This window comes from Falco cherrug, chromosome 7 (assembly GCF_023634085.1).
Source record: "Falco cherrug isolate bFalChe1 chromosome 7, bFalChe1.pri, whole genome shotgun sequence".
Classification (NCBI taxonomy): domain Eukaryota; kingdom Metazoa; phylum Chordata; class Aves; order Falconiformes; family Falconidae; genus Falco; species Falco cherrug.
The window spans coordinates 62,110,159-62,135,911 of record NC_073703.1 but is presented as its reverse complement, the minus strand read 5'-3'; the positions used below and the strand labels follow the sequence as shown (position 1 = coordinate 62,135,911).

Sequence of the window (25,753 nt, the reverse complement as noted above, 5' to 3'; positions counted from 1 at the left end):
GTAAAAGACACTTAACTCACTGCTTGTTCAAGCTCTTAAGACAGCTCAGGCAGCAGGTTTATGCCTCCTTTCCAGGAGGTGGATTCAAGAATCTACGTAGGTGGCTTGATAAAAGGAATGGGATGCTTTAAGAAAAATAAAAAAATAAAAAACCCCACATTGTTTCTTATTTATCCTAGAAAGTTTTTCATCTCCCCAACAATCAGGCTTTTTTTCCCCCCTTGGGTCACTGTTCCTTTAGGTAGGACATCCATGGAAATCTTCCCAAGTGATTTATTTGAGACAGGTTGCATTAAGGATAGTGTTTTAGCGATGGGGAGACCTCTCATTCAGCAGGATTCCACTGCAGCAATTTCAGGCTTGTGAGAAAAGGCTGTGGATATCTCTCTGCTGCCTTTTGGCGGCGTGGCACAAGCAGGTGAGATACAGCCCCATCAGATACAGGATTTGGAAAGCACTGTAGAACAGAAGTCAGAATTTAAGGAGTGATGTAGATTACACTTTGATGCTTTTCTGTTCCTATCGACCATGGTGTTTCTCTCTGGCTACAAAACGGCAGCCTGGCAGGCAGCAAGTGACTTTTACAGGAGCTGCATCGTTATGTGAGCCCTCAACTCAACACTCCCAGCCTCCAGCAAAATGCAAACTCACTGAATAAAACACTCGTCTTGATGGAGCTAATGACAAAACCTCCCCTTGAGGCAGAGATGTCATCTGTCCTCCAGCTATGCAAACAAGTATTCTTGAAAGCTTCACTAAGAGGAAGAACATTGTCCAGGTTTAAGAAATGGACGCATTACAAAACATGCACTGAAAAAAAAAAAGATTCCAGAGCAACGTAATGATTTTAATAGTGTTTTTTGAAAGCTTAACCACTGCACGCAGTTTCCCCAAGAGACAAAGTCCCATTTACCAGTTTGGGGCTCATTCAGTGTAAATCCATTTACAGTCAGCTTTACTCATATACTTTTCTGTAAAAGTAAGAAAGGACTTTGTTTTTTCTTAAACCGAAGATGTTTGAATGTGAAATAAGAGTGACTATATAGCTTCTACTTATTTACTCACACACCTACAACTGAGCTGTTCCTAAATGAGAACATTAAGATATTCTTTTGAGTGAAATGTGACAAATTTCCTTCCTACTCAATACTATTTCAAAGTGGACACTGTGGTAGAATATTAAACTCACTGATTTTTAGCAAATTTTAAAAATTGTATTGTATACTAAAATTCACCAAACATGGTGACGATGGACAGGCTGCTTCAATTTGCAGCTTACATAAATAGATATGACTTCATTACATATTCTACTGACATGTAACAACTTTAATATAGCTCAACAGTATTAATATGGCTCTCTAGTAAGATCCAGATTTACAGGAAACTTTCAGAAATGGATATCCTGAAACAGAGACAAAGTAGGAATTGCTCTATATTTGCAGATTAACCAAATATTATTTTACAAACTTGCTTCATTTCTGTTGCAATGTTTGTTTCTGTGTTTCTAGGTACCATTTGTCCTTATGAAACGGAACAGTTCAGAACATATTACGAAACACTTAACTGCATTGTAAACAGAATAGTTGAGCAAGCTAACTTGATAAAAGCAAGTAAGGTTCATTTATTTTAACTTTCTGTTAGTTCATGCCTCACTACTACAAGTAGAATATATTTGCATTCTAGGTAATGTGACTGACTCATGAATGCCAGTTCCCCAAGTTCAGGCAGGAAGAAATTTATTAGATTTTAAAAAATGAGCAGGGGTTAGAATTTCCAGGCTAGAATGTGGCACCATTCCAGTAGGGTCCCCCCCACACACAGTACAGATACACAGCTCATGATGTTGTATCCAAAACACCAAGGCAAAACAGTAGGAGTAAATATTTAGAAACATGGAAGCAAAGGAAGAAAAAAACAGATCTTCAGCCAGAGAATTAAAAATATTTTGGGTTGTAGTCAGAATTTTCCTTTGGAAAACCTAAAATTAATTTCCTAAGTTATAGAAAGGACATGGTGGTTTTGGCATTAACACACACATGACCTACACAAGTTTTCACAAAACTGTAGCCAACTATAAGTATTTCAAATAAATGCAAATACATCTGGAGAAAACTTACCAAAATAAAATAGATCAAATCATATTTTAAAGAGGAAAACTTCCTAGATTTAACTGAGACCTACACCAGGGCAGGTACTGTTGGAATATATTTATTTTTAATATTTATAATGATTTATGCTTCTTGTCACTAAAATTCAAGACAAATTGCCAGAAGTGCCTACATTAAAATGTCTAATGAAGTCTAAAATTATTCTGGTTACATGTATTTATAGCTTTTTGACCAATGGATAAGACACTTAAGAGTACCTAAACACAGTACCCGAGGCATAGGTTATTTGTGTCTCAGATTTCCTCTTTTCAGAGAATTTTCCAAAGTCAAAGTTCTTACAACAGCTAGGAACTCTAAATATTATGAAGGATTAGTCGGAAATCCACTTTGATCTTTTTTTATCTAAAATCACCCTCACAGGAGCTGGATTCAAACAGGTTATATATTAAACCGTAGAACAAAGCCAGTTGGTTTTGTCTTCCCTTGTAGATAGGGGAAGCTCGTGGTTAGGGTCTCAGCGGGGATGGTGCTACCTTATATCTGTACAGCCATCCCTAAAGCTGTTAGGAATTTAAGCAGGGTTTTGTGGGCACTACTGGAAGAAATGCGAGGAAACCAAGGTGAGTTTGGTGGTACAAGTTTCATTTCTGAAAGAGAAACATTCAAACTAAGAGGGAACAGAAAGCCCTCTAACTAGTGGTAGTTAACTATTGCTCAGGAAAGAGGCAGGGAGTTTATAGAAAATGACAAATTAATAACTATACTCCTATTCTTCAAAACGCCTCCCTTTCAGTAAATATATGTATAGGACATCGTAGAGGAACTGCCAACAGTGCCATCAGACCTTGGTCTCCAGAAAATTTCAGCACCCAACACACTTCATAAGCCCAACATTCACACTAAAATATTTCCCTTTTCTTGGTAGTTACTGGCAGGTGATCAGCCCTTTTCCATGCCACATCAGCCTTTCCTCACACAAACTCAGATCTCTCTCCCAAATAACCTTGGCTTATATTATTTTTACATTTCTTTGTACATTTTCCTCATTGCTTTGCTGAATTAGTTGTGTTTATTTTTACCTTGCTCTGCCAGCTGCAGAGATACCACTAGCTGTGAGACAAAAACCTTCACAGCTGGAAACAACCTAAAATAGGCACTGGGATGATGCCACAGATACACAGCATCAATTAGCAGCAGAAGCAGCTGTTGCAGCAAGCTAAGACCTTCCTGTGTTCAGTTTGCTCCCTTGTCATTTAGCATCAGATGACAGCACTCCTCATCAGGAGGCAGTCACTGCACACGTGCTGCACGACAGTCATTCCAGTACAGAGGACCAGGATAACTCTTTGGAACCACTTACGTGCAGTGTGAGCTCTATTTTGAGGCTGGTAAATAGTGCACAGGGACTTTTTGCTGGCCTTAATGCACTTAAGCCTCGCCCCTTATGGGCAGCAAAGCACAGTGAGCACTTAGTCACCAAGTAGCTGCCCTATTTTTAGGTGGCCCAGATTTATAGGAGTTCTCAGTCATCTCAGTGAAGTGTCCCAAGGACAATGAGGTTCCAAAAGCCACTGATGATGCTACACAACTTTAAGGGACTGTTATCTGCACAGGCTCATCTTTCAGACTAGGGATGATGGTGGCTCAGGGTTCTACTGCTTGTCCATGCTTTTAGGGGGAGACAGAGGGCAGGGGCAAGGGGATGAGAGAGAAATAAAATGGGGGAGCGAGGTAGAGGGAAAGAAAGGAGAGAGGGAAAAGAGAAATAAAAGAGAAAAGGACTCATTAAACTTAGGTTGTAAATTATAGGGCAGATAATAAGCCTGTTTCAATAAATTAGTGTTGTTAAACCAAATACAATTAGCCTCTCAGTATTATGTGCGTATGCAGGTTCATATCCTAAGGACGTTGTTCCATTAGGAATCCAAGATACCGTCACGCATCAATCTATAATAATCCTGCTGTGGATCACGAACAGAATTACTTGAAATATCTTAACTTCTCTGGCAAGTCTTTCTAAATGAGAAAACATATAGGAGTACTATGTACAAGGCATTTGGAGGGAACCATGAAATGAAATGCAATGAAATAAGCTTGTCTAAGACAAGCTGCAGCTTGGAAACACAGAGATTTCAGTGCCATTTAGGAAGCATGCTTCATTGGTGGGATTTTGGTGGACAGCTGAATGAGGTACATAACATTAATTCTATCAAATTCTTCTGCTTCTCTCAATATATGCAAAAATAAGCATAAAAATTAATACAATTCCAGTAGGCCTTTGAGAAGTACAAACATAGCATAGAAAAAAATAAGGAAATAATCAGCCATATTTTTGTGTATACTCTGAAATAATATCATCACAAAATGCAACGCTGTTGTGAGAGAAGTTCTTTGTATTGTTGCATTTAATTCTAAATAATCACTTGTACTGAATTCAGCCTCAAATCAATTGAGTTTTAATAGTTTTTAATTATTCTTTAAGGGAAATTATTAATGAAGACACAGAGCTGACTCGCCAGGGAAACATGAAGTGAGGCATTTAATCTCAGATCACTATGAGATAGTTCCCCAAGAGAACCAGTCATCGTGATATCACCCCCTCAAAGAACAAGATTTTTTTTATATATATCCCACACCCCCTTAGAAAGTATTCCTGTGAGCTCCAGTAAATGCCCATGCCAGACCAGGAGAACTGCATTTTCCATTCTTAAGTGTTTCATTCCTCCTACATTTTAAAGCCCCAGTGAAAACATTAATTACCTCACCATAACTGTTTCACAGACCATAATTTGGGTAATTTCAAAATTGCTCAAAGAGAAGACAGAACAAAGCCTGAAATGGCACAATTTCTCTGCTTAACTTCCTAAGAGCAGTCCACAAAACTCACCCATCATTTGCATCAGTACTCAACGCATAAAGCTTCAAGGTATCTGCAAAAGTGCCCTAGATACCCAGAGCCATACCATTTCTGATACCTAAAAGTACCATGCCTCTGCTGAACCACCTGCATACTGATTTTCCTGCCTGAGATGCTCAAGGCTCCACTCGGTCCCCAATGCCTCCCACACCGGTGGTGGTGGCAACGCCTTTCTCCCCCAGTTCCTGAGCATCACTCCCAGTGCCAGGCTCTCGATGAACAGCAGGCATCCTCCTCTCATTTTAGAGGAAGGCAGTGATGTGACCTCCTTGGATCAGAATGGGGCTTTAGTGGGGCAGCCTGTCCAGCTAAAGCAAGGGGATATGTACATCAAACAAAGCTTCAGTGTATGTGCAGTCCAACTAAACCTGATAGGGCTCCTTGCCTCTAGCATCTTTGCTGGCTTGAGTTATAGCCTTTGAATACATCAAAAGCAGCTTCTGAGGTGCATACTGATTTCAATACATTTTAATACAAGTTTACCCCTAGACTGTGTGTTAGAGCCAGCACTGCTGATGCCTACATAAGTATTTTTATTTTAATTCTAGTGCATAAGGACATTTCCTCCACTGTTTTAATTGTCACATTTCAACTGAGCTAAAGAGCTGGACTATTAAATGAAAGATGTTCCACTTACTACAAATAATTGGTACAAATGCAGCTGGTTTCAGTATTAAAGTAAAAAAAAAAAATAAAAAAAATACTACCCGGTAAAAGCTATTGTTCACCTTGTGAAGAGGAAGGTAACGTGGAAACGTTCCCACCACAAAACCTCTCCACAGTTGGAATCAGACTGCAGCCCTGTGACAGTCTCAGCTGAAAATCAGATGGCTGAAGAGCATCAGAGACCAAATCAACCTTTTACCCACCACAGGCAATAGTGTTTGGGCTGCGAAGGGCACGTGAGTATGGCAGGGCAGGAGCATTGCTGGCACCCCTGCCTGCACTGCGCATGGTCCGCGAGTGAACTTAGGGCCTCTGTTCCCTGGGCTGTCAGTGCAGAGTCTTTCACAAACACTAAATTCACATAAAAATGCTGTAAAGTTTTATTAGGGAAAAAAACACCCTTTAAACAGTTGGCTGAGCTCTCCACTGAAGGGAACCTTTCTGCTTGAACAGTCAGAAGTACTGGGGCCAAGACAAAAGTACATTGGAGAGTTTAGCAGAAACTGGCAGCAAGCTAAATGGCAATTTCCACATGCCAAGTATCACCAGCTCTTCACTTTGATTATAAATCAGGTGTGCCCATGTATTTTCAAAACTAAAAACAACAGTTACCGAGTTATGTCCGAGTTCATGCTTCACTCTCACACAGTCCAAGCTAAGCCAAGACATTATATAGCACCATATATTAAGTGAAACTGCTCTCAAGAGCTTAGCAAATTAAACTAAACAATCTTACATTGCTCCAAGTGCTCTCAGCGTGGTTCTTTTCTTTTTTCCCCAGAGAAGTAACATATGATTTTAACTATTATAGCTGGAGACAAAATGAAAAAGCCAGCACTTACTCTTTTCTTTTCTGCATCTTGTGTTACCACAGAACAGATAATGCAGCAGTAAAATGCCATAAAATTTTTTTCCAAAGGCACATAAGTGCCTTTGGAGCCTTGGCCCATTGGGCTTTTATGGCTAATTTCACAAATGTATACAGTGCCTATACATATACTAAGGCACACAGAGAGATAAGGATACTGAAGGGCCCAAGCGTCTAGTTCTGATTTCTACTGAAAATCCCCATGTGTTCCAGACAAATAGCACCAAAATTAAAGAGAATTGCCCATGCACCTTTGACAAATCAAAATAAAGCACTTCCATGTACTTTTACGCACTGTGTATCTTTAAAAAAAGTTGCCTCCATGAATTAGATTCAAGAGGAGAACGCAAGCATCTTAACACCACTTTAGGCACCCAAATCAAAAATTCAGACCCTCAAAACTTTCTCAAGTTTCTGCAAGAGAAATCTCCAAGGAGATTAAGTTTCTGCATGAGGAACAAGCAGAAGTGCTTGGGTCCTGAAAGCACTTGGCAATTTGGTGTCTATCCCACACCTAAACCCACTGATGCTCCCAGACAAGACTTTCTACCACTTGCTTTATCTTCAAGAGCTGACGCATCAGATACATGCTGAGGACGTCTAGCCTCTGACAAAACACAGCCAGGGGGAGAAGCCGTCCATTCCTTCATTCCAACCCATCTCATTCCAGTCATTGGTACCATCAGAAGCGTTTCCTTGGGATGCAGGGTCAAACCCCTTTAAAATCCTGTTCTCCATGTGAGCATCTTAACTGTCAAACTGCAGCAAGCTGTCCTGTTCTCTAGAAGCCTGTCAGAGGCACACCTCACCCTTCATACACAATTCAGGATTTACAGGGTTACAAAGAAGAGGCTCACGCTCCTTCTCTCCAAGCTGACTTTGAAGAGGTGAAAGAGAGGAAATTCAGTCGGTGGCAAGGCATTGTACTCACCCGGCAGCATAAGATGCAGTCACATCCTTAGTACTTGCTGGTATTTCTTCCCACAGGTAATTTGGGTAGCTCTCTGCTGTGCTCCCTACTTTCTCCACATATTTAAAAAACACAAAGTTATAGATGCGAGTTCACTGCATAGCAAGACACCTAAAAGTTGGATGTTGCCTTGCAAAACCTCCTTTGTCAACCTAAGCCCATTTAAGGAGCTAACAGCCTAGGTTTTGAGCACCTGATAACCATTTCCTTAATTTTCAGTTAACTCAATCAATCTGGCTTATCACTTTCAATAAACAGGACTCACATGTCCACATACCTTTAGAGACTGAGGCCTGGGCTGATTTTGAAGCTGTAGTTTAGGGTCCTATATCATTAAGAAACCATAGGAAATTTTATCAGATAAGACATTCCTCAATATTTGCAAAAGACTGAAATAGCTAGAGATAAAAAAACTTAGTCCTCATTAAAGTATTGTAAGATCTCACTCTGCCCCTACACCAAAAACTAAAATAGATTATGTAATGCAAGAACAAACTATAATTGGATGAAGTGAGACTAAAAAATTGCAGGTTTATGTTCCCCCTAATATTAATTCTTTGCCAAAGCACTTCATTAAATCTCAGTTACAGGTCAGAGTTGCACCATGAAATAGTGGGATATGTTAAATAATTATGTACTAAGTGTGGGTCTATATTGCCTCACTTCACTTTGTGAAAAAGGTAAATGTGATTTTGTGAGGCAAAAATTCCATATCCACCAGACATTTATAGATCAGGAGAAGGAAACAGATTTGGCTGCAGGATCCCCTGGTGTTCTTCCTCCATAAAGCATTTTCTCAGGTTACCTATGAAATCAGTGAAGCAATGGCACAGCTGTTACTAAAACATGCAGCTAAAAATTTTAAAACAAATAAAAATGTACACTTTGTTTCTTCACAGCTTAGATGAAAAAAACACTTGACAATTCTTTTGTTTTCAGTAATTTGACTGGGAAAAAAGTCAGCTGAGCAGTGTAAGGTAATAAAGAAGCAGGGAATATCTGGGTCTGTAAGGCCAAGGGTGATGCTTAATTCTTCCCTAATGCATGGGAAGGGCGGTCATACTGTGCAATAGGCTCCTTCAGTTTGCAGGTCTAAGACATTGGGCCAGAATCTGTGCTCTTGATAAAACACAGCACCCCAGGTCAGTGGCATTTTCGGATGCCACTATGGCCAGTTTGAGTTGGCTTTGAGTTCCTCCCACCTTGGCTAAGGCAGGGCAAGTTCTTCCACAGCAGCTAGAGCAAGACCGATTCGTTTTTTTAAGTGAAAGGGTATTCTTTTCATCAAACTGTTTTAAAGTTTGAAATGCACTACTACCTAGAATTCATACTTTTTTTTTTTTCTGGTTTAATTTAATAAAATAAAATTCACTGCATTATTTAAAGATGGTTTTATTCAGCCTTTCTGCTATTGAACACTCAGACTGGATAATTGGCTACCTTATACATGCATAGTCGTAAATGAAGCTTAAAACGTGGTCCTTTACACTAAGCATAATTTGGAGGAAAAAGCATCCTAGACAGATGTCTACTCCATGGTTTATAAGAGTATGTGATACCATCCGCACTTTTCACAGCTAAACCCTTGAAAACTGGGAGATTGACAAAGGGACCCAAACGTGAAGAGCATTCATTAAAAGATGTAAATAGCCAAGATCCGTGCTGTTTTGTTTCAATCTTCTTTATCCTGTTGAAAACAGGAAAGCCTCCTGTCATGCAGGCTCAGGGATTTTCAGGGCCCAATAAAGGTTAGTGACATTTTCAATTCATGTTTGTTTTCATTCTTCTAATCATGAACCCTGTGTCAGCCTGAGAAACCAGCTGAGCTTAATCCATAACCTTTTACAAGTGAAACATTAACTCACAGCATGTTCTGTTGTCTTTTTAAAGCAATACAAAAGCAAAGGGAGAAAAAAAAGACTCACAATATACATGATAAAACATAGCAGCAGCCAAATGTGAAGGTTACTTGAAAGCAGTTACAGTTGTGAACAATAGCATATTTTTTTGGTCATTAAATCCATCATGTTCAGATGTCATAACTGCTGTGTATTTCACAAGAGTATTCGGGACAGAAGGCTAAAGGCAGAAATGTAGAAAGAGCCAAGTAAAGATTATCTGCAATTTTATCCTTCATTTTCATAAATATTGTGACACATTTCCATACCATCATTTTTGATCGTTAATAACTACGGAGAAAATACCCAACCAGTTTCTCCTCTTTCATTCTACAGATTAACTAGTCCCACTGGTTTTCCCCTGCAAGTTGCATGCAGTTATACAGACAACGTTTCAGGTTTTTATGGCAATGCAGTGCAACAGGCTGGATTTTATACAAGGCAGACTAGTGGCCACATATGGCAACCCTCCTACCCCACTGAGCATGGGGAATGACACACACTGAGCAAACCTGGAGGGAAGAACAGCTCCTACTACAAAGCGCACGGAGCCAAGGAAGGATAATTATTTCTCCAGCCTGTAAAAACCATTATGGAGAAATCCTGACCTCCCATCTCTCTGTTGGATAACAAATACAATCACACATGTATTAAGGAGGTTCTCAAGTTACAAACTTTTATTACCCAGAACAAGAAACCACGTTAATTCCTAGAGAAAAAGAAACAGCCATCGGAAGCGATCTGAAAACATACCAGTAAGACATAAATTAAAAGCTATCTGATTTCATAAAAACAAACGTACTAAAGATGGCAAGGGAGCCCTCAAAAAAGGTGAATATTAAGTTTGAATTAATGTATGTACCACAGATAGCTCCTGTGAAAAAGAAAATTGGGGGCAGGGGGAAATGAAACCTAAACACTGCCTTTGTGAAGTATTGCTGATATACCTGAGATTATAAAGAGTTGTAAAAGTAGAAAAGAAAGCAGTTGTTCAGCCCACAGTTAAACTAAACTAATGAAGCTGATGGATTTTTGTGTTGTGGCGGACTGCTCTTTTGACAGAGTTAATGTTAACATACAGCATGAGCTTACTTGACGTTAGAGAAGGCACATACACAAGCCCTTACTGGCAGCCCAGCCACGGGAAAAGCTTCAAACAGAAGTTTCCCTTGATTAGATACCAGACAACCCATACAGGAGGTAGAACTTCACCAAGCAGTGGATTCCCTCATGCCTAATGAAGCACTGGCTGCAGCACTTCCCTCAGAGATGGCATTCACAGGATTTCTTGTCCTGGCCTGATCACCTGTGTCCCTAACACCTTTGGATTCTCGATTCCTGTGTGAATGGATTTGCAAGAAAGGCTGGCAAACTACAGAGGAGAGGGAAGGAGAGAAAGGGAGAACAGGAATATCTAAAAGGTAGGCAGACAGACATTGCACACACACACATGCAGTCAAATCCTAGAAGGTCCATTTAGCAAACCAATCTAAAACATCCAGACTTAAATAGAGAAAGTTGACATGGGGAGCCAAAAAGCAGAAGGTGAACTATTTGAGGCGTTACCCACCAACGATGCACCAGGACATGATGCTGTTTCCCTACCTAGGCTGCCTGACTGTGGCTTTTTAATAGTACCTGTGTGCCTGCTGACCAGCACAGCATCGCAACTTCTTTGTCTAGCTCAAGGGTATGAAAAATTAAAATGTTGAAGCTGAGACTAACAGAGACAGAAAAGTGTTACATTACCGGCTGCGTGTTGCTCTCTTGTGCAGCAAGAGGTTTGGCATGGAGAGCAGGACCCATCGCCTGCAAGCAAAAGAAGGCACTGTATCTGCAAAATGCTTTTCCCTCTGGTTTGCCAGCCGAAGTTACTGGTTAGATTGGAAGTTGCATAGCCACAACCCAGCCCTGCCTTCAGGAGCAGAGCGCAGGGAGAGACCAGAGCTCCAAGCCCTAGTTAATTCTCTGGCCTGCTCCTGGGGCAATGTAGCTACTTACCCAGGGCACAGCGTAGCATTACAATCAATCCCAGAATGAATAAAAAGGGGCTCGGGAGGATTAAAAAGGCTTTTATGGCTAGGGAAGTAAATACAAAAGAGAAAGAAAGTCCATTAACAGATGAGGGGGGTGAAATTAATGGCAACTCAAAAATGGATGAGATAATAGTCTTCCTAAATGAAAAGTAGAAGGAACAATAAGGACCTGGAAGGTCCACTGAAAATAACCATTGGTAATCACATGTAAGACTCTACATTAAATATTTCACTTATCCTTATGTATTAAGAGAATTAGCTGACAAATTTATTCACTCACTGATTGTTATAACTTCAACAAATACATCTGTGTGTTCACGCGTGACCTGTGATGATATTGTAGCAGAGTTTCCAGGTACTTCTCTAGTCAGACTGGTATCCTTGTGGCCTCACCGGTCCATCCATCATCTATCTGATCTTCATATCGGCTAGCCTTCCCTAGGCCTTTCCACCCTTAGTGCTTCTGTAATTCCTTTCCTGATTTTTTTTCCCATCCATACAAAGTTTAAGTAAGATTATCAGCTAGTTTTTGGCAGAGTCCCTTTTTCTCTAACCGTATTTCTACTACTAAAAAGCATTGTATCTTTACAACTTATGTCAGTGTATGTGCTTGATCTTTTCAACATATTCAGGACAGTTCACGTCTGTTCAGTCATTGTGGTACAGTCATCACGCTGTTAGTGTGTCAGAGATCAGTTAGGACAGTCCCACCAATGGAAACTTCTGCTCCTTCTATATGTCAAAATCCTTTCACAGCAGTTTCCAAATAAATTCAGTATTCCTGTTGAGATGGTGGGGGGTTTATGCCCAGCCCAATCTCACCTGTCTCACCTGTTGCTCTTCACACTGGGATTTGGTACTGACAGCAGAGATCTGTGGTGAGTTCAGTGGTGTGTTGTTGAATCTTGACAGCTGCCAGCATCCCTCTAAGCCTTTGAGGTAGAAAGGTGTCAAATGCTTTCTAAATAATAAATAATAAATAAAACATGCAGCTAGTGGGCAGTCATGTTTTTCAGTGATGTGGTTTCAGCACCACGCATGGATTAGGTGCCTTACCCTTCTCTGACACAAGCTTTCTGTAGCACGGTGACATTTCCAGCATTTGCCTCCTGTGATCCTGTAATACAGGGAGGTGAATTTTACCTCAAAGGGATATCAGTGAGATGGCTCAGTTGTAACACTCTTATGTCCACTTCATTTGATATGGCTAGAAAAATTCCCTTCATCCAGTTGTATGGCTGATTTTTAAACATTCCTACACAGCTGCAGGTTTTTTAAAGGATAACATAACAGTCATTGGACAAACCTTGCAATTTTGCTAGGGCATTCTCTCTCTATCATGCTTTCCCAAGCTGCAATTTCAGATAAGCACGCATCACATCCCTGGTAGAACTGATTGCCTGTGTGGCCCTGACTTTTTTCCGTGTTTCTGCCATCCTAGACTGAGAGTAGCTCCAGGAAGGAATGCAGATTGGCAAAGTGAATTCTGCAACAGTGCCAGCGTTCACCTTTTACGATATTCAGCCAGAAAAAAAGGCTGTGGTAAGTCTAAACTCACAGACCTTTTTATTATTATTTCTCCCTTTTTCGCTTCACAAGTTGCATGCATTTTCTCTGTCCTATTTTGCCAACCTTTACCAGCTCACTTGCTTCTATGGTCCCTGTCCTGTATCTGCTCTTTATATGTGAGTTACTTTTAACCATATCTCACCAGCTCAAATACTTGCATGATAGCGTGGTCCAAAGGCCTTGCAGCAGCAAGTGGGCTTTACAGATAATTTTTCACTGCAACACAAAGTTCATTTGGGATTTTCACCTTTTAACCCTTCATGGTGCTCACACTCAGTCTGGACATCAAGTTGTTTCACATGTTTCTGAGAAAGTCCAGAAGCTGTGACTCTGTTATAACAATTTGAAACTAATTTTATGTGAGTCAAAAACTGGTGGTCTGGTCTTTATCTTAAACTTGAAAATGTCTCTGACCATTGAATATCCAATTTCTGGCCTTAGTTGTTTTTTATTTTATCAGGATACATTTCTAGGGTGTTAACTGAGGAGGGATTTGCAGTTAACAGGTGATTAGGACTGTTAAAATCAATTAAATGTCTTTCTGTCTCATTTCATAAACCCAGATCAATGTTCTCTATTCCTTTTGCGAATTCATGTTGTTAATAATCCCAAGCCCTGTTACAGGAGCGACTGATAGATTACTTGGTCTTTCAACGTGCATCTCTTGGTCATAGTGATCACAGAATTAGAAAGACTGACAGTGGGGGGGGTGAAACAGAGCAGTATACAGTGCTTAAATACACAATAAACAGAAATTTCAGAGGCTGGAACCTCAGAAGCTGGTGAAGTCAGGCTTCTAGGTCCATTTGAACTCCTGAATACCAAGACTTGAAAGACTGATGGCCCCAGTTCTTCCCTCTGCCTCAGTGGGAGCTGCTGTATGCTCAGCATCTCTGAAAATGGCCATTCAGTGTCCTGTGTGCATTTAGAGTCTGGGACCTGTTTGTGAACAGCTGTGGAACACCTTCAGTAGCCTTGCCCAACAGCAACTGGAAGGAATGGGACTAAGCAAGGAGAGAGAAAACGGTGCTGATCACCATGAGTCATTACTGGTCACGCAATGCAGATGTTCGGTTGTAATTCCCAAAGGGAAAAACAAAAGCCTCCACACCCGGTGTGCTCAAGCCAGCATTTCTCACCCAACACATCCCCTGGTTTCACCAAGAGCTGTGCCGAAGCTAGAAATAGTCTTTAATGGCATAACTCTACTGCTTGTTGCTCACTGCCTCGCCTTCCCAGAGGGGTTCCCCCATTTGCCAGATGCAAATTGCAAGAATTGTAAAACTGCCTGCTGTACCTGTGCTCCCAACGCAGAACCGCACGTTTCAGGCTGTGCGTCAGGCAGAACTCGGAGCAAACTGAGCCCAAAGTCAGGAGGCTTGCTCACGAGTTAGCAGGAGGTGGGGGTCGAGGCCGATGGGTATCCTTGATCTTTAGCATACCATTTATTTCATTACATCTAATTTGGTTGATATTATCAACATTATTACACTGATAGTTGTTCCAACTCAGACTAATTTAATTGATAGAATTCTGTGTCCTTGCTATTATATGAGACAATTAGCTCTCATTAGTTCACATTTCACTCATTTTCCACTGACTGATTGCACTACATACTGATACTTGCTAATATCAATATGTAATGCAATCAGTCAGAGGAAATGTTGGTACAGTATCTCTAAAAACTATCACACTTATCATTCTGATTGTCTTCAAAGTACCAATATTTTCCTATAACTTAATGGTTTCGTAATGTAATGTTTTGTATTAATAACAATCTTTTTAAGGTCACACAGTTAATCACATACTGATTAAACAGCAGTTAACTAATGAGGATGGCAACTTATTAATAAATTGTAGATGCTACATTTCTGTTATTCAGTGTAACCTTTAAAGAGCAGAGCTAAGACTAAGGGTTGACTTAAAGACTTTTTGCCTCCCTTTTCCTATTTCTTCCCGAGTTGTTTTTTTCCCCCCTGAATTCTAAGGTTTTTTTGTATACTATTGTCACAGTCCTGCTGTAACCATATGGAGAGCTTTAGCAAAGCAAGAACATGCAGCTGATGCTTTGATAGAAAAGGTGAAGAGGTTACTCGAATTGTGCTACTGTTAATTTGTCCTTTAAGCACCTACAGCAGGGAGTCTATAATGGTAAGAACTGAAGCACGGACATTTGTCTATCAGATTATTACGTCAGAAATGCTAAAGATTCAAAGGAAAGAAAAGGGCAAAAGGCTTTTTGTAACCAATTTAATATAATCCACTGAGCTTTCACCGAGGCCCATCTGTAAATGCACTAGCAGTTTACTCAGAAAATTGCATACCTAAATTTCTCTTCTTAGACATTTGTATACTGCTACTCACTGGTGTGAATTTGTGGCTGTGTTTATAAACAATAAACTTGCAGTCTTTACATTTATATGAAGTATGAAATCCCTCAACGTGCCAATATAGCACAGATCATTCTGTGAAAAACAATAGTCCAACAGTCTCCAATATACCATTTGTTAAATCTCAGCCATTCAATAGCAAACACATTTAATCACCTCTACAGTTAGTCTGAAACAGGCTCATAATCTTTAAAAGAAAACAACTGATGTGGGAAATGTAAAAAAGCATAAAATAAATGGTTTGCAGTTTGGGACTTTAAAAATTCCCAACAATCATATTTTAAAGAGTAAATCCAAATTAGTCTTAAAGAGTAAATCCAAATTAGTCTTGCTATGCTAAATTTGATGCTAAATAATGACAGAGGACATTTAAATACCATAGTTACTATAATAATCCCTGTTTGAATCATGGCTTCCATGAACTGGGCTAAGCCTTTAGGCAGAAACTAATTGCTACAAACACTAATTTTCAAGTCCCTTTTGTTTCCTATTGCAGGCACCTCTGGATGCAGAAGGTACCCAATTAGCAGAATTCATGGTTCTGATTGTGCATTGTGGGGCTAGTATAAACACTGCTGATTACTATTCCACTGTAATGGTTGATTTTTATTTATTTTTTTTTTTCTGATTGCTTAATAAGGCCATCTATTCTGCATCAGGCACTGGCAAGGCTGCTGGTGAAATCAGTTAGGTCACTTTTTCTGGTCAGAGTAGCAGGAGGAGCCTTGTGATGGTAACAGATGACTAAAGGCATAATTATGGGCTATTTAACCACATCTGTTTCCCCACTTAACATTGTTTGCTCAAGTTAGATTAGTTAAATAAATCAAAAGGAAAATAACGGTGAAGACACTAAAAAATTACTATTACATGTGTAAAACTCTAGTGTTTGTTATAATTACAGAAAACAGAGTTTACAGTGATTTTTAAAAGGCACTAATTTATATTGGAGAGTTTCTATACACATACACTCTGGCTGGTTGCTGCTGCTTTATAGCCTATGTTATTTAAATACCTATTTGTACAGAAGAATTAGTGGAAACTGAAAAAAAATGAAGATGGCTGTTATTTATTGAATTTACCTGTATGTTTTTATCCAATATAATGATTATATGACAAGTCTAGTAACTCTTTTTATGGTTTTGTGGTTAAGAACAAATCCCCAGCATAGCACCATCTCCTGTCAGTGACAATGGGAAGAGCAGAGAGCTTGGAGTATCTCTGTATGTTTCTGCAGTCATCTAGGGATTCTGTTTTCATCCTTTTATTTATACAGGTATATCCCTTGTTGTCATTGCTTAATAAATTACTGCCTCATGATCAAATATAACACATAAATACAGAAATACTGTCAAAGCCCATGTTGCACACAGACATAGAGCCAAACCATCTAGAGCAGCAGGTACAGACATACCTACGTGTCTAGCTAACATCAGCACAGGTGTTCTAAAACTTCCCTACACTATTTTTTTCTGTGCAGGAAAAATGATATAATGTAATCAAAATGTGGATTAAAAAATAACATATCAAGGGAGACAGCTTTTTTTGGTCATTGGTTTGGGGATTGGTTGGCTGGTTTTAAACAAAGTAACTGAAGAACCAGGGCAAATACTGAATTTCTTTATGACAGCTTACCAACAGGCAGATTTTTAGAGCTACCACCAGTGCAAAACCCACTGAAAACATTGATATTTATCTGATTAAGGCAGATGTCCTTACATGCTCAGGCTATGAGTCCTAGCACAAGGTCATCATATACTTTAAAATATGCTTGACTTAAGGCAGTAGAGTTACACAGTCTTATGTCAGATAGGTTTGAGTGTTTGGAATTTTTTGACATACCATTGGAAGCTTGGGGTATGGTAGGGAAAGCAGTTTGTTTTTTTCAGGTTTCCAAGTTGCATTGGGAACTGGTTTTGCTGGATACAGTGGAGTATAATGATGTAGCTCTGCATCCTCGGTTAGATACTCACACCATGTCTGTAAACATTAGACAAAAAAGAGTTGAAAACAAACTATTCTAAAAGAAAAAAATGGATTTGTAGGGAAGGTGGAGCATGCAAGTGGTACAATCCTAATTTCTCAAGTCTGGCAGAAAACAGTGTCCTTTCAAAATCAAAGGTTCCAGGGTCAGATACAAGAGAGGGTGCGAGGAGCAATGACACTGGGGTGCTTTGCTGGCAGGTGCTGCCATCATGCCTTGGGCAATACAGGCAGAACCTGCTGACTCGATTAAATCCATAGGAGCTACCATTGACACAGGAGATTCTGTTGTGCGAAATGATCGGATGGCAATTTTTGCTTTGTAACAAGTAGTTATGACAATGCACATCCCTACTGCGCATGTGCATTTGTACACATAGGCTTGCCCATGCATATACATCACTTAAGGTCAGAAGTATGATTATGGAGGATTGAGAGATCCACCATCCTGTACACTATAAAAGCATCTGTACTTCACTTACACTGCCTGTTCCTGGGATTAGACTCCTCATTTTCATTAGATTCTCATTCACGGCAATACATTCGACACTGACCTTATTCATATTTCATCCATTTCCACACTGCATGAAGAAAATGAAACCACTGTTCCTGTTACCATTGCAGCCCCATTTCATGATTTTGTTTTCCTCTAATATAGCAACTTCCCTTCTAATATGCCTTACTCTTGGCTCCCCCCTCTACGTGCTGCCCAACTGCCAGCAGCTAAGGCAGCATTCCTCCTGTGCCATTCACTCCATCCCTCTGACCCTTTGCCAAAATCCAAACTCCTGCTCTTGGCCATGTAACAGCTTGTCTCCAGCTCCTCCTGTGCTAGCCAGTCATGTCTCTTAATACACATCTTGCAAAAGAGCTGATTTATTCTTTGACCATTTCTAGTGAGCTGTAACTAAATAGATTTCCACAGCAACATTTACCCTCAATAATTGTGGACATTGCAGTTAAGTTCCCAGTGTCACAACTTCCCTTCTAAACCTCCACAAAGCATTTAGAGAAAAAGATATGGATATATCCTTAAGCCACCTATACTATCAAGTTAATTTCTTAACAACTTTCAGGATAGCCTTTGAAGTGCTTTGTGCGGTGCCTTGTGTGGATACCCGACATCCAAACCCTTCCCGTCAAACACCAGTACTATTAAGAGATGGTCAGACCATTTGCTCTGCTTCCTATGTTTTAGGCAGCTATCATTTACCTGAGGCTTTCTCTGGCAAAAAAAGCAGGTCCTTGCTAACCTTCATCACATTAGTTGGTCTTGGGGACAGTGCAGCTTCTCCATCTGGAGTACAGCAACTCTACAACATCCTCCTAGGTGTGGGCACCACAGAGATTTGCAGCATTATGCTCACACATGGATGGTGGCTCAGGGAGTGAGCATGCATTTACTGGGAAGAGGCAAAAAATGGATACAGCCACAAACGTGAGCTCGTACGATGTATGTATCTGCCCAGATTTCATGGCAAAGCCACCATCGGTTCTGCAGCTCATGTTTCCTGTTACCACCAGGTTCAGGGTGAATCCACTGCTGCTGTAGTGCTAACATGCTGTAATTTAATCAGACATAAACACAACAGGCAATCTGTGGCAGCCACTATTTTAACTGCAATTTTGTACACCGTTTTCCGCAGGTAGCTAGGCTGAGAACGGGCAGGAGCACCAAATACCTGAGACTGCACAGGTCTGCCATCTGCTTCGCTCCCTACCCCTAACTGTGCCACTTGCTGGCAGGCAATAGACTTGTAGATGACAAAGGACAATAAATTCAAGATACATAATCACTTCCCTAGGTGCAGTATTTTCTAATAAAGCTATTTCAGGGAAATTAGGGCTAGCACATTTTTTTTTTTTTTAAACTTACAGAAAAACATATATGCTTACTTTGCTCCAAGTTCCAATTTTCTGTTGCAGTGATCAGGAACTCTTCTGTGAGTTGACCTGTGTTTTTGGTAGATGCAACAGCTCAACAGCTTTGCATGTGTTAATGTTCATTTGCCTATATAAAATATTCTAAACCCATTCTCACAGACTTGCTAATCTTTCCTGGTTACTCACACAACTTTTCTTTCATTTATCTTATTTTTTTAATGATTGGTAAAAATTATCATCTTAATGTTTTTCAATAAAAGTTCACCTAGTTTACTAGAATGGTAGAGAGGCCAGGAAAATGTGACATCAACTATCTTGTACTGATAAACAAGAAGATAGTGTCCTGCAAAATGCATTCAGAAGTATTTCTGGCTTACACCAGCTGAGTTTTATCTGAGAGAAGACAGCGTTGCTTCACAGGGTTTTGGGGAGGGACAAAAGGCTTTCTCAGTTTTTTTAGCTGCGCTGATAAAGTACCAGATTTATCTGTGGCCTTTACTGCCTTCAGCTGTTATAAAGCTTACTCAGCTGGCAAATAATGTATTTATAGATAAGTCAAAAATCTCATTTAGAGATGTGCTTGTAGTAACAATTACTAGGGTTTGGAGATGGATTTATCACTTGAAGGTTTGGAGCATTTGACCATGGAATCACCTGTTTGCTGGTGAGGTACAAAAATGTCTGCATCTCATTCACCAGGTCTTCCTTCAGCATCTGCATCTGTAATATAAGGTAAAGTAACATATTCTGGCGTAGTCCCTATTCAGTAACATCAGGAACACTGCAATTATCAGTTTCATCTCCCATTTAAAAAATAAGACATTTTCTGTACTACAACTAACCCCACAGCATCTGTCTCTGTTGTGACTGTTGGCATTTATCTCTCTGACCTTTCCCTCTCCTTTTCCATATTCCTAGCAGTGCCCTCTGGTTTATGGCATCCCGGTACCTGCAGGCAGTGGATACAGAGCAGCCCAAATGTTCTCTGCTTGTTTACCAGGACTCTGGATTCATTTTAACTTAGTGAGTGTCCAGGAAGGAGGTCTTTATGGTATATTCAAAGTTTCCTTGTACCAAAGTACCACTGTATCTCACAAATCAGATGTCTCTCTTTCCAGATCCAGGCTTAGACCCCAGACCAGAGTACACCAAACAAACCAAAAGTGTTGATCTAAACATACCAGAGACTTTTGCTTTCATTCAAAAGGACTTTCCAAGGCAGAGAAGGACCAGCTTTACTATAACCATATGTGTAATCATAAGTTTACTATAAACATATGTGCAGCCTCCAGTTTATGTAGGAAGCTACTGCTCACACAGCGGAGGTGGTAGAGAGCACAGGCCGTGTTCATGTGTCGGCTACAGCAGCTGGGATTCAGAGCATGATTGTCCTCAGCTGCAAGGGTGGGAAGCCCTGACAAAGTGGAAGGACAGGTAACATGACAAACTAGTGCCAGAGGCATTTGTTATAAAGGAATCTTTTTTACTTGCATAGAGAATGAGAACCAGCCCATCAGCCCATTGCCAGTGTTTATGGGGCAGAGCTAGATTTTGGCAAGACACCGTTAACCAAACATGCTGGCAATATCACACGGCCGGTTAAACAGTCATTTTCAATTTACATAATTCTTACATTAATTTTCACTAGGGGTTTTTTTTCCACTTATTTTTGCTAGTAAAACTATTTTTGGAGATAGCAAATAGTAAATATTTGCAAATAGTAAAACTACTTAGCAGATAGTTTTACTTTGCAGAAATGCTCAGTGTTTTTCTGGGTGCAATGTGCCCAGAAGACATTTCTGTCCCTTAACTACATCTTGGCAAATTTATATTAATTGTTGGAGTATATTCACAGTACCTAATCATTTTTTTATATGGTTTTGGCTTGTATTTCATTTTTATACAAAGCCATTTAGTTAAAATAATAAATTCTTTCGAGTTCTGATACCTATATGATCATTTCAGGCTGAAAAATTTACCTGACATTGTAAATACAATTTACACTCCTCCTGGTGATACTTCAACCCTCCATTGTACAACTGCAATTGGGTTGTTTTTGATTACTTTTCTTCCAAAGAGCCGATGACATTGTTGTAGCCTTACATGTTTATAGATGCCGAGCTTATCTGTTGGCCTTTGTTTTCCTGTTCTGAGCTGCACCATATGGTTGTTTTCAAAGTTTTGCATGGCACTAGTACACGCAAAATAGCTCAGGTCCCTACTATAATCCTTAAAATCATGGGTTTATTTCACCCCTTGCCTTTTGACAAAGATTTATCTTCTCATAAAAGTAAAAAAAAAAATTATAGTACCTAAAAACATTCTGCTTTTGGGTGGGGGAGTCAGGGTCCTCCAAAGCTATTGCATGGTTTTCTATGCATCAGTACTTGTACTGTAAAGTACCCTTGTACTAATGGTGCTTTGTTTTCTGTTTCCCCCTTATGGTTGTACTAACAAGGCACATATCTGTAACACTGGGTACAGTTTGTGTTTGATCTTGAAACCTTCCATTAGGTCCCTACATTACAAAAGTACAATGAATTGGTCCACTCTTCAAAATGCGCTAATTGTGAATCAAGCGTTTGTGCAAGCTGGCAATACACCCATCTATTGTTTCTCTAGATTCTTGATTACACATAAACCCTGTCACTAAATTCAACATCCTGCTGGTATAACAGATGTTCTCAGGCCACATTGCAGCCTTACCTTGTAACTGTTAAAAGGATAGTTCTTACAGAAAAACATTAAAATTGGCCATACAGTATCAGTCTAAATGTTCATCTAATGCAGCATCCTGTGGCCAGAAGCAGATGCCCATCAAAGAACACAAGAACAGTAACACCACCACCACCCCCAAAAAAAATAGCATAGAATAGCATAGCATAGCATAGCATAGCATAGCATAGCATAGAATAGCATAGAATAGCATAGAATAGCATAGAATAGCATAGCTTAGAATAGAATAGAATAGAATAGAATAGAATAGAATAGAATAGAATAATAGAATAGAATAGAATAGAACAGAAATAGAATAGAATAGAATATTTTTAAAATAGAGTAGAATGTATCAGTTGGAAGGGGTATGCAATGATCATCTAGTTCAAGTGATTTTTTTAGTACTCTTCCAGGCTTACTGTAGTCTTCTTTCCTCCAGTTCTTGTGGATGTTTTCCATTTTCCCATGAAGATTTAAGGATCTTACAGTTGTTAAACAAGGTCTCTTTCACGCCCATATGATGAGCAGCAGGAATATAGGATACCTTTGCTGCTGTTTAACATTGTTTTGTTTAATTTGTTTTGTGCTGAGTTCACACATCTTCAGGATGTAAGTCACTTTTGCCTTCATATTCAGTCTTCAAGTTGAAGTCTCCATACCTCTTCTAGACAGAATGGTCTCTCTCATAAGCATTTACTGAAAGTATCACTCCTGTAAATACAGAATAATATGGCACTTTTACTCAGAGCTGCTCAAACACCAAGTAACTCGAACTCAAACATAATGTGTAAGCAACAAATATGATAATACAAAATCAATAAAGAAACAGAATTATTTCATGTGGTTCCCACTGATCATAAATCCTTATTTTATTAGGCATTTTAGGTTTGAATACTCAGAAACAGTTAACAAGATATATAAACAAAATATTTTAAAATAGATAAATTATTTGGCTTCATACATTAGCTAATTAAATTTTAGGAAACAGATATGTAAAAAGTTATTAGCAGACAAAGAGTGCACATTATTTTAAAATCAAAAGGTGCAGTATTGTTAATCTAGATAGCAATTTCAAACTTTAGATTTTAAGAGAGAAAAGTCTGGATGCAGTTTTTTGTTTCTTGTGTAATAAGTAATTTAAATCTATTGAAGTAGATACCTCGCTATGCCAAGTAGTGTTACCAAGCAATCAAAATCTGGAAGCACACAAGTGTCATTGAGGACAAAACATATAGATCACGTATTCTGAAAAGTGTGTTACCCTTTTGTGTCAAAAATATTATCCAGCAACTTTGTTCCAACTGGATGTCTACCAAAACAACAAGACAAGTTGAAAATCAGTGGAGTTAAACCCCTTGGAGAGATGTAATACTGTGAGTATAATTGAAATTTTAATAATTACGCTCATGCTGATAATTACCAAGAATAGTTTGGTATAGTAGTTACAGAACCCACCTTTCACCTCTGGGTCTTGGATTTGATTTCTACCTGGGACTGTATAAAAAGAGTTCAATTATCTCCATCTCCCTTTTAGTGGATGGATTTTCCACCCCATTCACACTTCAGAAATAAACAAGAATAAAAATAGAGACGGACAGAAAGAACATTTTATGCCCCCTAATTAGCTAATTAGTGTGAAGTTGGTTTGTTTTTTTAAATTAAATTTGACAGGAAATGTAATACCGTTTAGATCATTTGGGAAAGACAAAATGACTGAAAAAATGCAGGCTGAGAACAAAGCTCTTCTGAAGACCTTCTACTACAGTTTATTTTCATATTCTGAGTATAAGATGCAAAAATTACAGTGGTCTCGTAATGTAAAGATAATAGACTTTGTTGCTGTGCAACAGCCTCATAGCTATGTACCCAGCCTTATCAACACGACACAAACACTTTAGCACAACACTTACTTCTATTCAATCTAATGCATAATGAGAAAAGGAAATAAATTACAGCTTATGCACAAGATTAGTAACAGAAGTTCAAACAAATACATTAAACCTACTCAATGTTTTGATGCTGGGTTTTAACTATCCCAATTGTAGCTATCTATACATAGCAGGAAAACAACAACAATTGCTATAATATGTAGGTATCTAAGCATGTATGTCTCTGACGTGAAGCTTTCAAGGATTTTGTGAAGTTCCACTCACTTTGCACTGCATCTCTCATACACCATGATAAGAGCTGGACAATACCCAAAGCCCTAATGTGGAGCTATGAGGCATTATGCATTCAGGAATTTAGGAAACAGTGAAGCTTGTCTTATAAAAAGTGAAACCTCAAAAAGTTCTGCAGTGCTATACAAAAAGTAAGCAATAAAGTTCAATATTTAACAACAATCATTGTTTATGAGATACTGCAATGAGCCTCCATCAATGACTTACTATTTACTGTGGTAAATGCTGATTTAATCTGAGAATTATGCAAGTCTGAAAAAATAAACCATCAAAACCCACCATGTTTCTATCGTAGACTCAAGCTGCGTTCCCTAACTGTGTTAAGAAGATTAATCTAAATGGAGTTTTACCCCGTTCCTATCTGGAAGCAATGCCATCGTTATCTGCACTCTTCTCTCTTAAGTGTTCTGGATACCTAGATAAAATAGGAAATGAAACAAGACCCAGTCATCATGAAGAAGAGTATATTTTAGAAAATTTGGACTCTGGTACTTAAATACCACAACACAGGAAAATAAATGCAGTCAACACTTGGAAATGAACAGGAATTTTTCCATGGATTTCACCAAGATTCAAGAGGAATATGAAATAAAGAGGACTAGCAGCAAGAACGTGAGAGGGTTCACCTTAGCTTAGAACTGAAATATGCAAAACATGCTCCAGCTACTGACGCTAGCACCACCCATTGCTCCATTCCTCTCCCCTTTCCCCTGGTCTTTAGTTGCAAGTGCTTTGATTTTAAGTCAAATAGTACATACTGTGTAGATACACGCTTTGTCCCTTTTTTTCCAGCATGGTAGGGAAGTACAAGGGGAATGGGGAGAGCTGGGTATATTGCAGTTCAAGCATAAGGCCAAAAATTTGAGAAATGAGGCTTCACTAGCTCTGTTAGTGTCAAAAAGGAGGCAGATGGGTAGGTCCTCACCTGCTGTAGGACATGTACATGTAGCTTCCTGGTTTTGTATTTTTCGCATGCATTATGCATAGTTTTATTTTTCTTGTAGCTCCCCTGGTACAAATCAAATATATATCTTACAATTACAATGACGATTGCTCCATTTCATTCTGAGCACCTTATATGCTTGAGTCCTCATACCTGGCAGAGCCAATTTAAGTTTACTTTCTCTAAAAAAGTGCTTTGTGATTCCTTATTTCTCTCTATGCTGAGACAGCATCACCCTAAATTGACAAATTAACCACAAGAGGGTATTTGGAATCATTTAGGTTGGAAAAGACCCTTGAGAACATTGAGTCCAGCCATTAACCCCGCACTGCCAAGTCCACCACTAAACCATGTCCCTCAGTGCCACATCTACATGTCTTTTAAGTACCTCCAGGGATGGTGACTCAACCACCTCCCTGAGCAGACTATTCCAATGCTTAATAACCCTTCTGGTGAAGAAATGTTTCCTAATATCCAATGTAAACCTCCTCGGCACAACTTGAGGCTATTTCCTCTTGTCCTATTGCTTGTTATTTCAGAGAAGAGACCAACACCCACCTTGCTACAACCTCCTTTCAGGTAGTTGTAGAGAGTGATAAAGTCTCCCCAAGCTTCCTTTTCTCCAG

The 25,753-nt window shown here is 39.3% G+C and overlaps 1 long non-coding RNA gene across 5 annotated transcripts in view; it reads left to right on the top strand.

The window, feature by feature from the left end:
• Positions 1 to 10,141: 10,141 nt before the first annotated feature.
• The window catches only part of LOC114017246 (uncharacterized), a 37,608-nt gene continuing 21,996 nt past the window's right edge, over positions 10,142 to 25,753 (top strand). For 2 of the 5 annotated variants that reach the window (XR_003562178.2, XR_003562176.2), the window contains exons 1-2: positions 10,147 to 10,848; positions 12,905 to 13,005. This is a non-coding gene — a long non-coding RNA (uncharacterized LOC114017246). Of the gene's footprint in view, positions 10,849 to 12,904; positions 13,006 to 25,753 lie in introns of all 5 variants that reach the window. The other 3 variants (XR_003562177.2, XR_003562179.2, XR_003562175.2) reach the window with 3 other exon arrangements.